The 13395-nt window shown below is 37.8% G+C and overlaps 1 protein-coding gene across 1 annotated transcript in view; it reads left to right on the top strand.

Annotated features, from left to right (window-relative positions):
* The window catches only part of Asta-r1 (allatostatin A receptor 1), a 54531-nt gene extending 41425 nt beyond the window's left edge, over nucleotides 1-13106 (top strand). Inside the window, exon 5 of the mRNA XM_076800753.1 lies at nucleotides 12972-13106. The gene's annotated coding sequence lies outside the window, so the exon portion shown is untranslated. The remainder of the gene's footprint in view (nucleotides 1-12971) is intronic.
* Nucleotides 13107-13395: the final 289 nt, after the last annotated feature.

Below are 13395 nucleotides of genomic sequence, written 5' to 3'. Positions count from 1 at the left end.
TGTTTAGGTATGTTACTGTTAGTATGTAAAATTTGCTATAATTTCATAGATTGATATCTTTTTTATAAAAAATTGTAAACAATTATAACATACAGAATTCAATCTACAGAACAGAATTATCTTATTTTAAATTGATTGAAAACGTTAATTACATATATTATAATAGAATGAAAAAATGCAATGCCAGAGGTGCATTTTATCGTGGGGCAGGCAGGCATGTTTACCGAATAAACTCTGAACTGATAAATATATTTTTCAGCAATATTGCCCGGCTTTTGTGTGGGGTTGAACAGCTGAAGTGTATGTGTCAATGCGAACATTTTTACAAAGGAATGCATTATACAGGAAGTTTTAATAAAAATAATGGAAGATTTTGATTATTACATTTATTATTAAAATTTGTAAGCCTAATAAATTCTGCCGACTGAGGCACAGTAAAATAAAAATTTAAACAAGTAATTTTCTACTGAATTAAAAATTCACAACTGTACAGACGAATCGGTTCGCCCACCGAATATTACCGAATAAGTAACAATAAGAAATAATGAATCGTTGCTAAGATTCTACGCTGCAACACGAATTTATCGTGCTTCGCGTTATCAGAAATGGGTTATCCGTGCTACCCGAAAGTCGTTGCAATACTCGCGGTAATAATTTCGCGTGATCATAGTCCGCGTAAACAATCGTGACGGCTCACGCAATCGTGAAAAAGCTCGCGCCAAAATATCGTGGTGAAAATGTAAATCGATAACGCGAGGTACATACCTCGTTCGAATGCAAATGCATCCTGTCAGCGGTCGGCAAATGCATCAATTCACTTCAAATTGTGCCACACGGCGATGGGCGGCCGCAGTTGTAGACGTAGATTGGCCGGGGCTATTTTCTAGGGTTTCGAATGCGAGACACTGAAGGCATTATGGTCCGTTGGTATCTCGCCGGCTCGGCCATAAACAAAATGAGGTTCGGGCCGAGCGTCGACGTAAAGGAAGCCGTTATTCTCCGTTTCATCTTCTCCTGTTCCTTTTTAATTTCTTTCATCGCGAAACTGTAATATTTATGGACCCGTAAAAATAGTTGGAAATCAACCGGCACGCGATGATGTCGCGTCAAGCGATATTTACCGATCACGGGAGACGGAAAAACGAGCAATTTTAAGCGGAAATGGAAGTTTTTATATATCGCGGAATTGAATGTCCGACGATGGAACACACGCGGACAGTTAATTATTTGACGTCCGTTAAAATCGATTTCATTTTTTATGCCGCACTTCCCGGTCGAAGAATTACTTATCGATTTCCTGTCGAGGACAAAAAGAGGACAAAAATTACAAGTAATCTCCTTTTATGTGCATTTTATATAAACCTCAAGGTCACACAAGGTCAGAGTAAAAGATTATACGATTCCATTGAAAGAAATAAGGATGACCTCCGTGTGTCCTTCGTGCGTACACTTACAAACGAAACGGCGGCACTCGATTACATCCCCCTCGAAATAGAAAAAGTTTCTTACGGAACATTGTCACAATTAACGAGTAGTTCTGGAGATAATCGCATTTGTTGATAAAAAAAAAAATGACGAAAACCTGAAATAAATCAAGTGTGCCATGTTTTCGTGGCGTAGGGTATGTGGTTTTTGAAAAATTAAAGATAGCGCACACGTGATATTAGGGGTAACCATAAGTAATCAATTATTTGCACATTTGAATTTGTTGATATCAGCCAACGGTCCATCATCTTTTTAGATCTCTGGAGCATTATTTAAGAAATAAAACATTCACTTCTGTAGAAGATGCAAAGAGGCACCTTGAGTCATATTTTGCTTGACGAACCCTGGATTTTTATGAGGGGGGGGGGGGGGGATTGAAAATTTGCAGGAAAGATGGCAAACTGTCCTTGACAATGGCGGAGATTATATAATAAATTAAGAAATAAAAACTTGAATTTACTACAAAGTTTGTTTTAGATTCCAAAATAATTGATTACTTATGGGGCGCCCTAATATTATTTTGTGCAGTACCTTTCGGGACACGTGAATTAAATATTGATGGTCGGGTATCACGCGGGTCGATTCGAGCTCGATAAATAAGTGACGGTATTATTGCAGCTACCGGGTGAATTCTTTCGGATATCGGGTTCCCATCGGATCTGATTTGTCAGATTCCTCGGAGCGAGTCGTGCGCGTGTAACAGCATACCAGAAATCGGCGGGACGCAACGTTCGAGATCAATTTCACGTGGAGAAAAGTGTTTGTCATCTGACAGGATTTAGATTACATTGTACGGTTTCATTCAGTTCGCTTGTGCACACACACACACAGAGTGAGAAAGAGAGAGAGAGAGAGACGTGCCCACGCGCGCTAAGGTTACATATGCAGGGAACAATGCCAATGAAATAACCCTGTCCACGACGTTTCAATGAAAAATGTCCCCGGATGAATATTCAAATTTCACGATGGGAGAAAACGTTCAAACATTCTGCTAAAAGCGGAAGATCGAATCGATCTGACGCGCAAGTTCGACCGTTCATTCGATAAAAGCTTACTGACGTTTCCCCAACGGCGACATTAATTTGCATAGTATATTTATACTCCGTTGGACTCCGACAGAGACTCAATATCATACTTCTAAAGGGCCGTTTATTTGGAAAGTGGCCAAAGTCCATTTGTCAATTATTTATTACAACTTCAAGTTACCTGTCATAAATAACATTTGCGGTTAAGTATATTCAGAGTATACACGATAATTTTGGACACATGAGTTTTCGCAGTTGGTTCAATAATTAAAACCATCACTTTCAAAGTCGCCCAAGTCCAATCTATTATTGATAAAGTCCGAAGGCAGTGATGAAGGTAACTTTAATTAATTAGTTTTTTGTTTTTGGGCACCGTAGAAATGTCATTGAAGAAAAATAATTTACTGTTTGTCCCAAAAGATTACTATAATGTTATCAAAAAGTGCCGGAAAGGTAATAACTTTATTCTAAATGAAATGAAACAAGAGGATTTCATATGAACAAAATTTTTGGAGGACGCAATTCTTAGAAGGGCAAAGAATTCTAACGGGGAAACAATAAATTGGTTAAAAATATGCTGGATGCGTTTTTTGAGGGATGAACGTCACGTGACCGTTCCGCGGCGAAAGGGTGGGGGAATAGCGCGGTAGAAGGGGAAGGAAGAGTGGGGGGACATAATAATCTTGCTTTTAGAGTCAGCACGGTGCGCGGAGATCGTCCCTGAATAATAAGATTTATAGCTACAGTATTTCTTTACACCGAGTATCACAATTTCGAGGTCTTCTTCAAATTGCTGGTTCTCGATGAAAATAGTTACAGTCGTTACAGCGTTAGAAGGAACGTAATCGTTCGAGTACTTTCGTGAGCGATTACATCTCTGAATGCGCACTTGATTGATGTCTCGCTTACAACGGGCAGATGAGAGTGCAGAAACGGCGCTTGTTGATAAAGATGCAGTCAACAAGCATTCACGTTGCGGTGGAAAATATTGTCGGTGAAAATTCAAAGACCACTGTTATCGCTGTAGCGAAAACGACTCCGCGACCTCGCGAGCGAATCTTAATCAGGTCGATGTGTACCGCGAAGATTGACGCAAAACGGAAATTCAATTAACCATTCTCTGCTGATGTAATCGTTTCAGGGTACGCTGATGTCAACGTCGGCGTTGTTAGGTCGGTTTTTAGTTCGGATCGATTTACTGTAGCTTTCGCACGACAAGGAAAACTGGAATGCGACGCGACACGACGCGACGCGACGCGACGCGCCGTCTTCGCTCGCCGAAGAAATCAATTTCTCGTCCGATATTTTCTAATGACTTATCTCAATAAATTGGCTCGAGTCAATCACCACTTTGATCTTTTCACTGCGACACGTTTGCCCCCGAATGTCAACGGATGTCAACTATCATGTCAATCATATTAGCAATTTTTAGAATCAGAATTTTCTCTACTTGAAATTCGAAACAAATAATTATACTATTAACCCTTAACGCTCCGACCTTTAATTGTGAATATCGACCGGCAATTCCAACTTATTCTCATCATACTTCGACTTGCAAGTTTTTAAGTGTCAGATTTTAAATGCTACGATGTCGTGTAAATAATAATATTAAAGTCATTCAAAACAATCTTTGTTCATCTCAGAAGTAATATAATTTTGATTACAATATTTATATTAATCGGTCGCACATCGGTGGTGCTTGCGAGGCACACTTGGAGCGTCAAGGGTTAAATTATTATACACATTGGAATATAAGAAAAGCTCTTTGACATATTTATTTTTGTCTATGCTGGTCTATTATGTATTCATGTATCGTCGAGTGAAAAACATTAATAGGAATAAATATTATTTCATGTAGTTATATTTCATAGGCATTTTATACTTTTCACAAAATTTCGTGCTTCGTTTTGAGTTCAATAAAATCCTCGTTCAAAATCGATTCTTTTTCAGTACTGAGGTCATCGTTCATATTTATAGAATGCTATGGTTTTTACAACAATTCGTTTCGATTGTTGCATGGACAATACGCGTCGATGGAAGTTTATTTTCTATTCAACTAATGTTACATGTCCAGCAACGGATGCATTGCTGTGAAACAATGTCACAATCAATTTTTTTGTCCGCCTCGTATTAATTTACGGCAGTTTAAATAAATAAATCATTCGTACAAACATACTCCATAAAATTTGGTTGCTTCCTTTCGAAATTTTGCTTTTTTCAGGACTTCAGAGTCCACTCTAGTTAACCCTTCAAGTGTTTTGTTTATAAACAACGACGAGTGTACTCGACAAAAGCAGCACTACACTTACCGTAAGGTTAAAATAAATTGTAATAAGATAAGAAAGTTTTCCAATTGTTCTTTGTTACAAAATTTATATTTTGAAGATTCATGAATGTTATTTAAAGGAACTTAGAACTTCGTTATTTAGAACTTCAGTATCGAAAATCCTTTTATACTAAATAATCAAATATTTGGGAAAGAAAAATTAGAGATTAAGAGTGTAATTTGTTTTTATAGAACAGAATGTCATTATTGTCCCTTCATTGCTGCACTTTCTTTGATAATTAAATCGTTGCGTTTTGTTTGTTAATATTTAGTTCATTATTGCTGTAAAATATGTTACATTTCATGTCCTACATCACGTTAAATAGGAAAAGCGAAATTTCAAACATTAATTAAAAACGCATTAATATTCGTTTAAGCAATCACACATGAAATTCGATTTTCCAATGGCGATCGATCAAGCAGAAAAATAATTACAACTTTTAATTGTGACCTGGATGGAGTGTGTTTATTCGATTATGTCCTTGGCAGGATAATTCGATCGACGCCAGCTCATTAATAGATCGCGATTGGTTGCACGGTAGATCCTCGCGGGCACCGTAAATTTTCATTTCCCGCTCGGGAAAGTTCTTAAATTGTTATGCAGTCGGTAATTTTGCCATCGGGACAATTTTAAACTTTTTCTCTCTGCGCCGCTGTTTTCCTTATGTTGACATAACATCGCCACTCGGTTATGCAATCTATTGGAATAAATCGATCACGAGAACTGCCACAGGAATAATTCGATCGTTTATATTCAGGATAAAACCATGACAGAAAGAATCCTGTAAATAATAAAACGAGTCGCAGTATTATTACATTTAGGTTGCAAGGACAAGTAAGGACAATTCGTTTTGCGCAACACAAATTTTATCATCACGCTGCAAATTTTATACATTTAATATTACCAAAATGTGAATATTACCAGAATTTTGAATTTTAAAAAAAGTTATTATAATTTTAATGTTTCCATATTGGAATATTTTTCAAATTTTTCGTACCGAAATGATACAATTTTTAAATATCTCAGTACGCTATATTTCTAAGTATATATGCTTGCAAAATAATTAAATGCTATACTTTGTACTCTTTCAAGTAAGTCTATCATTTACTATGACATAATGTAGCAATATAGCGACCCTCGTTATGCTAGAACGGCCCCTATCTATCAACCAAGGATTAACATTACCTAATTTCTGAAATTATTATGCATAAAAGTATGTCATGCTAAAATTAATATAGGTATTAGCAAACATACGGTATGTATACAGGGTGGCCCGTTTTAATGTATACACTATGCGAATTAAATAAACATAGCTGGACAGGTCATCTCTAGATATGCAATTTCAGGGAGCAATTTCGAGCGTTATTAGTAGGCTGCGGATGTTTATGCAAAATAAAAATTGTGTGCATCAATTTCAAGAAAATGGAGTCACATACAAGTTTCTTGATAATTTTAACAGGTTGTAAATAATCGATGGGCAATTTTAAATTCATTTGACGTTTATTCCATTTCGTGTTTCGTCCCCTCAATTTTTCCATGAACGCGTAAAATCTAAACCTAACCTAAGCTTCCGGGGCTGTTTTTCAAAGGATTATTTCGAAGTTGCTTTGCAGAAAGAGTTTGTCGGCACGTTGTTGACAGACGCAGTGATTTACAATGGCCAGTGGTTTGTAACGGTTTAGGTGGTGCAGTTCGAATGAAGGCGGTCCATTTGCATTCCAAAGGGACCACTTTCGGTAAATGGAACGGTCCCGGTTCCCGTGAAAGGGAACAGAAATGGTGCTTTTAAATGGTCTCGAATTACATTTAATTTATTCGCGGGGAAGGTTACGCAGTGATTTCCGAGGAAATTTCCCGGACCTTATTGAAACTGTATTGAACCTGACGGAATAATTACGGAACCTTTTGAACTTCGAATTTTCCCCATTTTTCAGCCGGCGGTTCGCTTTTCCCGGACAACCGGATGCAATTTACAAAACGTCGCGAACCTTCCTATTTTATCCGCCGGCAGTTTAGCAGGAAGAAACGAATTAAGTCGCATCCAATCTACATTTATCTCGGCGTTCAAAGACCACGATTTATATTGACCTCACTCCAAATTTATTTTATCTTATTTACGTTTATGGGGGTAGTAGAGTTTGACTATATCAATCCGAGTTCTGTTGGGTTCGGATTGCTCGAGTGATTGAAAAATCACTTCGTTATCAAGTCGAAGTTGCAGAGGGTAGTTAGCAGTCTTGTGCCAAGTTTCAAGTAAATTGACCACAAGTTGCGTAATTAGAGTTCGACTATTCGTGTTGTTATTATATTCAACGTGTCCGGTAACATAAATTCGCGTTACAACATTTAACAGTTTCTGCAGTTTCAATTTCAGCATTGTAGGCTTGTAATTTCAGCATTTTTAAAATTTTCACGCTTTTAACTTTTTGACATTTCTGCTTCGCTCCCAATAAAATACAATATGAAAAATGTGATTTCTTACAATTACGATACTTACATACAAAGTACAGTTCTTTCTTTCTCACAAAATAACATTTATTCAAATTATCTAAAATTAATGTTTGATGAGAATCATCAAAGTTTAACTTTCAGTGAGAAAGTGATTAGACATCAGCACAGAAGTTTTGTACAATTATTATTAAAAAACCGTATCAAAGATATGAATATTTTTAGTTCACTTTTCTCAAGGGTACTATTCACACGAAGCAGTAAAACTGTTAAGAGGGCACGCAGAAACAATTTGACACGGTTACGACGTGTCACATTGAAGAAATGGGTGATTTATTGGCCACTGCTGTACTTCGACTCATTATTTACGGCTCCACTTAGGCCACAACACATTTTCGCGCAGTAAAAACCGTGAACCGTTCCAGAAACCAGCCGTGCTCATAATGTCGCGTCAGTGGACCATGCGGGACTCATAAAGTTGTCAATGATAAGTCAGACACCCGAGTCTTGAATGCACGACTAATAATTCATATATCCCGAACATTCGAACCCGTGTAATTAGTTCGCATCCGGCCAGAATACCTTCGGCTTAAGGTAGACACTACATTTGTCTTCTGTTCGCCTATTATCACCACCGTCGATCTGTGCTGCTGTCAGCTTCCTTCGGGCATCGTGCGTCACTCTAACTTTACATGAAATTAGACGCCGTGGCATTAAAACCCCAAAATTCGCAATTATATGCATTGCTGAAAATTATTTGAAAAATAAAATCATCGCGGAAGAACCTTTTTGAATAGTTTCAATTTTTGTAACAGACGATGCTTTGACTAGCCTTAAACGTTATTAAATGTAAAATTTTAAAAACTGTGTAAACTAAATAAAACTCGGTGCTTTACAGAAACGGCTTCGGGGAAATGGCTGCCACGTTCTCCTAGTTTAAGATATTTAGCTAAATTTTTCAGCGAATGGTACTCGAATGGTATTTATTTTTTAAAGAAACGTAATGTATACATGTCAAAACTATTTTTCAACCGTTTGAAACTATGGGGGACCCATAAGTAATCAATTGAAATCCAAATGGCTGCTTTACGTTTCCTGTTCAACGATCGGTACAGATCTAAAGGCAAAACAAATTCTTCGCAAATTGATTACTTATAGGTACCCCTAATATTTCACATGAAAAATTATAAAACTATATTGTTCTTCTCAAAAAAATTGTTTACTCGCTTTAGAGGTCCCAGAGTACTGAATTCAACTTGCAAAAATCAGATTAAAGTTTCTGCATCAAACTCCAAGTTGAAACTTCAACGACAAACTGGTATATTCGGCAAAAACTGTGACCAGTTTGAAAAGCTATATTTCGTGATTAATATTTCACGATTGAGGACTTTTTCGAACTTTTGATTTTCGTCGACTGGATCGAACAGTGTGGGTCGGGGTCAAAGGGGCTTGCTCCCTGAAATTCGAAACAGAAATAACTGGGCGCCATTGGGAATTATTATTGCGTCCCATCTTCTAAAAATAGGGGATCGGATCGGTTCGATTCGAAACGGGGGACGATGGTGGGAGATTGAAAAATTGTTCCGCCTCCATCTTGCGCGGCGTGTTACGAAAGTGGTAGGTAAGTGTCGGGAAAAGTGGGCAGACTCGATGATGGGTACACAGATCGAAGACGGGAAGGCGCAAGAAAGATAACCAGCCAAGATGGAAGGGGCTGAAGACTCGAAAAGAGTGAAAGCAGAGACAGGATGTGAAAGCATAGCCCTCTTACTTGTCGAGCGAACTTTTCCGCCGGTTTCACGGCTTGGCCTACTTCCGTGGAGCCTCCTAACCCAGAACCACACTGTCCACACGTCGCATAGTCTGACGGATCGTCAATCTAGCTGGACGAAAATCATTTTAGTCCCCATCCTGAAATCTTCCAATCGAGCTATCCACTTTCAAAACTGTCCACTCGAAATCGTTTCGAAATATTCTAGGATTTTAGTTTTGAACGTTTCGAACGGCTTTTCGGATACAGTCGGTCTCACAATTGGTGACACAAACTCTAAATCAGAATAACTTTCTCATAAACGGAGCAAACGTCTTAAATTACGTGATCCACCTAGCTGGACGAAAAAATTGAAGTGGTTTGATCCATTTATAAAAAAATTCTGAATTAATTACATTTAATATATCTAACTTTAATGTTAGCTAGAATATGCTATGGGAGAAGTTGCAGTTACGGTTTGCCAAAAATTCTTATCGAACTACTACTAGGTATATCAAATACTCTTATGCAAAATGCGTGGTGTAAATCTATTTCAAGCGAATATGTGGAATAAAATTGTAGATTTTCACAAAAGGTTGTATTTAAAACGAATGTGAAAGTTTTGTTAATAACTACAATGGACATATATAGAAAAGACGCGTTTTAAAGCGGTGATTGTTATGGGACAAGCATATTTTGTTATTCTCAACATTTTGTCAATAAATTTCAGGTGGCTTGCAGGAATACATACTTGTAATATATAACCACAATTTTTCATAGAGTTTTCAAGGGATCGAACATTTTATTGCTGTCGATGGTTTCCGGTCCGCTGGGCGTCTCATGGGTATGACGATACCATGAAATATCATCTGATCAATGTCGTAAACATTCTTTTCGAGTTAGACTCCCTGTAAGGATGGGTCCCGGCTGACGGTCACCCCCATAAAATAGTCGGCTTTAAATTAGTCTCTATTGAACAGAACGGCTCATGGCGGAAAGACACGAACAGTTATTTCGGGAACACCATGGCCGCTCCCGTTGATACACGACGGTGTTCGAGCAAATATTTCACGGGTAAATGAAGGGTTGGTAATTAACACGATCAAGTAGTTCCGCCCTTATGTCTAGATACGTGTACGACGGATATGTACCTCGGGCAAATTAATATTGTCACATATTGAAATCGTAATTAGTCTCGTATCGTGTTTGATACGAGCAGATTAGGGGATGCAATGGTGGCTCGCGCGTATATCTCGAGCGTGGAAATCAGTACGGAAAATTGAACAATTTTCTGCCACAAATTACATTTGGTAATATCTGTATGTTTCAGTAAAAGGAAATAATTAGAATTTAATTTATCCGAGTTCTCATGATAAAGACTTTTCCACATAATTTCACTTCTTCTCGATTGTAATATTAATAATTCCAAAAGTATGATCTTGCTTTGCTGAATCAGTAACTTTAGAATTGAAAAAATATTTGACCCACACTCTACAACGGTTAGTATTAATTTCTTTTGTTCTTGTAAAAACGACACAGAGCATTACCGGCCAATACATTGAGATTCACCCCACATATTTTGTATCAAGTTTCGCGCGATAAAGATTCGTATCGATTGCGTTCTCCCTCTGCAACACAAAAGACACATGGTTCCGTGGGCAAGAAATACACTATTTTTTTCCTAAGTATTTTTTTCTAAGTATTTTTTTTCACAGCGCTTTGAACCTCATGCTCAGCACTCCCGGAGTAATTGCACGTTCCACGAGCTTCAAAAGAACGTCCGGGGCTGATTATGAAAAATATTGCCGCCGCTAATATTGTTCAAGCATTAAAAATCAAAGAAGTCAACGAGCAATTAAAAAACTGAAATGCCCTCAAGCAAATTAATATTCTCTACCGATTGAAACCCGTTTGTTATTAATTGCGACCCACTGATTGCAATCTTTAGCAAAATTGAAAATAAAGTTTTCACCAGCCAAAGCCAGGCAATTGACAAACATTGAAAGATGCTTTCGCGAGAAATGATTAGATAAATAGCTGAGATTATTTTACGTTACTTTATAAAAATAACTGGAGTAGACTTATTCAGATTTTTTTTTGTGAATTATAGAACACTATGTCAAGCGAAATAAATTTATTACATAATTCCCCAGAAACACATCTTTACAATCTTAACGATCCTAAACACAAAAATTTCGTGGAGAATTGAACCGAATTAAATCTTGTCATTTTAATGGGGCCTGTAGTGCTCGACAGGTTTAGCGTCAAGCTAGCTGAAGCAATAATGTTGTTATTAAGCCGGCCGAAGCGCGAAAAAAAAAGAGAAGAGTGTGGACGGAAAGAGAAGCGAATCGGTTGATTGAGGTCTTTAGAAAAATAAACGGTGAACCGGAGCTAATTCCACCGGAAGTCACGACAAAAGCAAGGCGAACCATCTAACCTATTTTTAGGTATCGCCGATGACTCATTCGGCGGCCGATGCCGAGTACAAGCACTTTCCATTAAGCGTCACCCTACTTTCCCCATTTAGCGTTAATTCCATGTGAATTCGTTTACTGTTTCCATGACATTCCCTGGCGGCATCTAGACTTCTGGCCCCCATTTCGGCTGGCTCTGTTTACAGCAGCCAAAGACGCTTTCACGGATGAAATCGTACTATGATTACGGACCGACTCGAAGCAATTCGAGACGATTCAATATTGGAACGGTATCAGGTTTTAGCACTCCTTCGGGTTGCTTTTAAGCGACACCAATCGCACGTTAACCTGTTTCCAGGAAACTCGTCGTAACTGCTCATTGTGCACGATTCTTCACGCTGTGCGCAATCTTTCTGCCATATTTCTAATTTCGAAACGTCTACACGCGGTTACCATTGACAAATGGACGCGGTAAGATCAGACGATAATTTTCATCGAATATTTCATGATCGTGGTTTAGAGGATTTTTTTGCGAATTAACACGTTAACTACCACGACATATGACTGACAGTTATTTTTCACTGGGTTTAGAAATGCATTTTTGTTATGAGATATCCAGATAAACCGAGTTTTATCAGAGTCTTTCGAATTCAAAATGGTTAAGACAGCATCCGCTATAATACATTTTCAATGTCTAGCTTTGGTTTCATCAATTAAATTACTCTGATTTTGTAAGGATCTCTGGGGTTGATATGTGGCACTTAATGTGTTAATCTTTAAAGAGACTTTTAAATAAAGTACCAACAAGTACCTCTCTGAATTTTTGTACACGACAAATTCTTTTAAATTTCTGGGCACATTAAGCTCAGATTTATTAGCTCGAATTTGCTCGAAATGAAAGTATTAACCAAAAATTGGCATATAAACGCTGGATTTTCAGACTCTGCTGCTACGCGTAACAATATTCAATAATGGATAAATCAAGTGAAGAATTTAAGAATTTTTACGACGAATCGTCAGAAGCAACAGTATCCGCATTTGACTGATGAAACCAAAAACTATTATTTTATATAAGTGTTTATAAAATACAAAAGAACTTCGTAATAAATACTTTCCATACAAATACATGTAAGATTCATATAAATTGCTTAGTGTAAAAAAGTAGTCAAATTTTATCATCATTTTTTTTTCTATTCTCCTATAACTGTCGTCATCTGCCGAGCGACAGTTATAGCAGAGCTGCTAAATTCTTCGTAATGAGTTTCATAACGTGTGTAACTTACAGATATGTGTACCATAAATTATTTTCACAATCACCAGTGAATTCCTCGCATTAAAACTTCGATTTATGGCATTTTCTCGCCAAGATCTACAGGCTTGTATAAAAAAAGGTAAAAAATTTCTGGGTTGCCGAGGTGAAGTTTAGCGAAAAAGGTTAATTAGTGATCAAATCAAATTTCAAGAAAGAAACAAATTTTATTGGTCGGTGGATGATGTCATGGTGTTTTTCTTGTTTCAGGTTGCGAATCCTTCGGCAGGAAAATTCGTCCAAAATTTCCTGATAAATGAAAGAGCCTCCTCGTGCGTGGACATGAGGGCACGGTGGGAGTTCCGACGTTGCCGTTGCTCTTAGGACAAATCTAGCCATCGTTTCGCGAAAGATTTCTGGTGACGTACGTTTAATCCTCCTAATTAGCAAGCGCGACGCTGCGATTGATTCGAGCGCGGGGCTCGAGTTCTTTGTCTTGCGCGAAGGTGAACAATTTTATAGTTATTAACGTTGTGGAACTTACGCTTACATTGTAAAGAGGATGTCGTGTATATAACGCCGCTTGTACGAACGGACAGAGAGAACAGAACGGGGAAAGAGAAACAAACACCTAATTAATTCAACTGAATAGGTTCGTGCGAGAAGTGTGGTTACTAATCTAGCATTTAGAAGC

Source organism: Halictus rubicundus, chromosome 1 (assembly GCF_050948215.1).
Source record: "Halictus rubicundus isolate RS-2024b chromosome 1, iyHalRubi1_principal, whole genome shotgun sequence".
Taxonomy (NCBI): domain Eukaryota; kingdom Metazoa; phylum Arthropoda; class Insecta; order Hymenoptera; family Halictidae; genus Halictus; species Halictus rubicundus.
The sequence above is the reverse complement of the archived record's forward strand: the minus strand, read 5'-3'. Positions and strand labels throughout refer to the sequence as shown.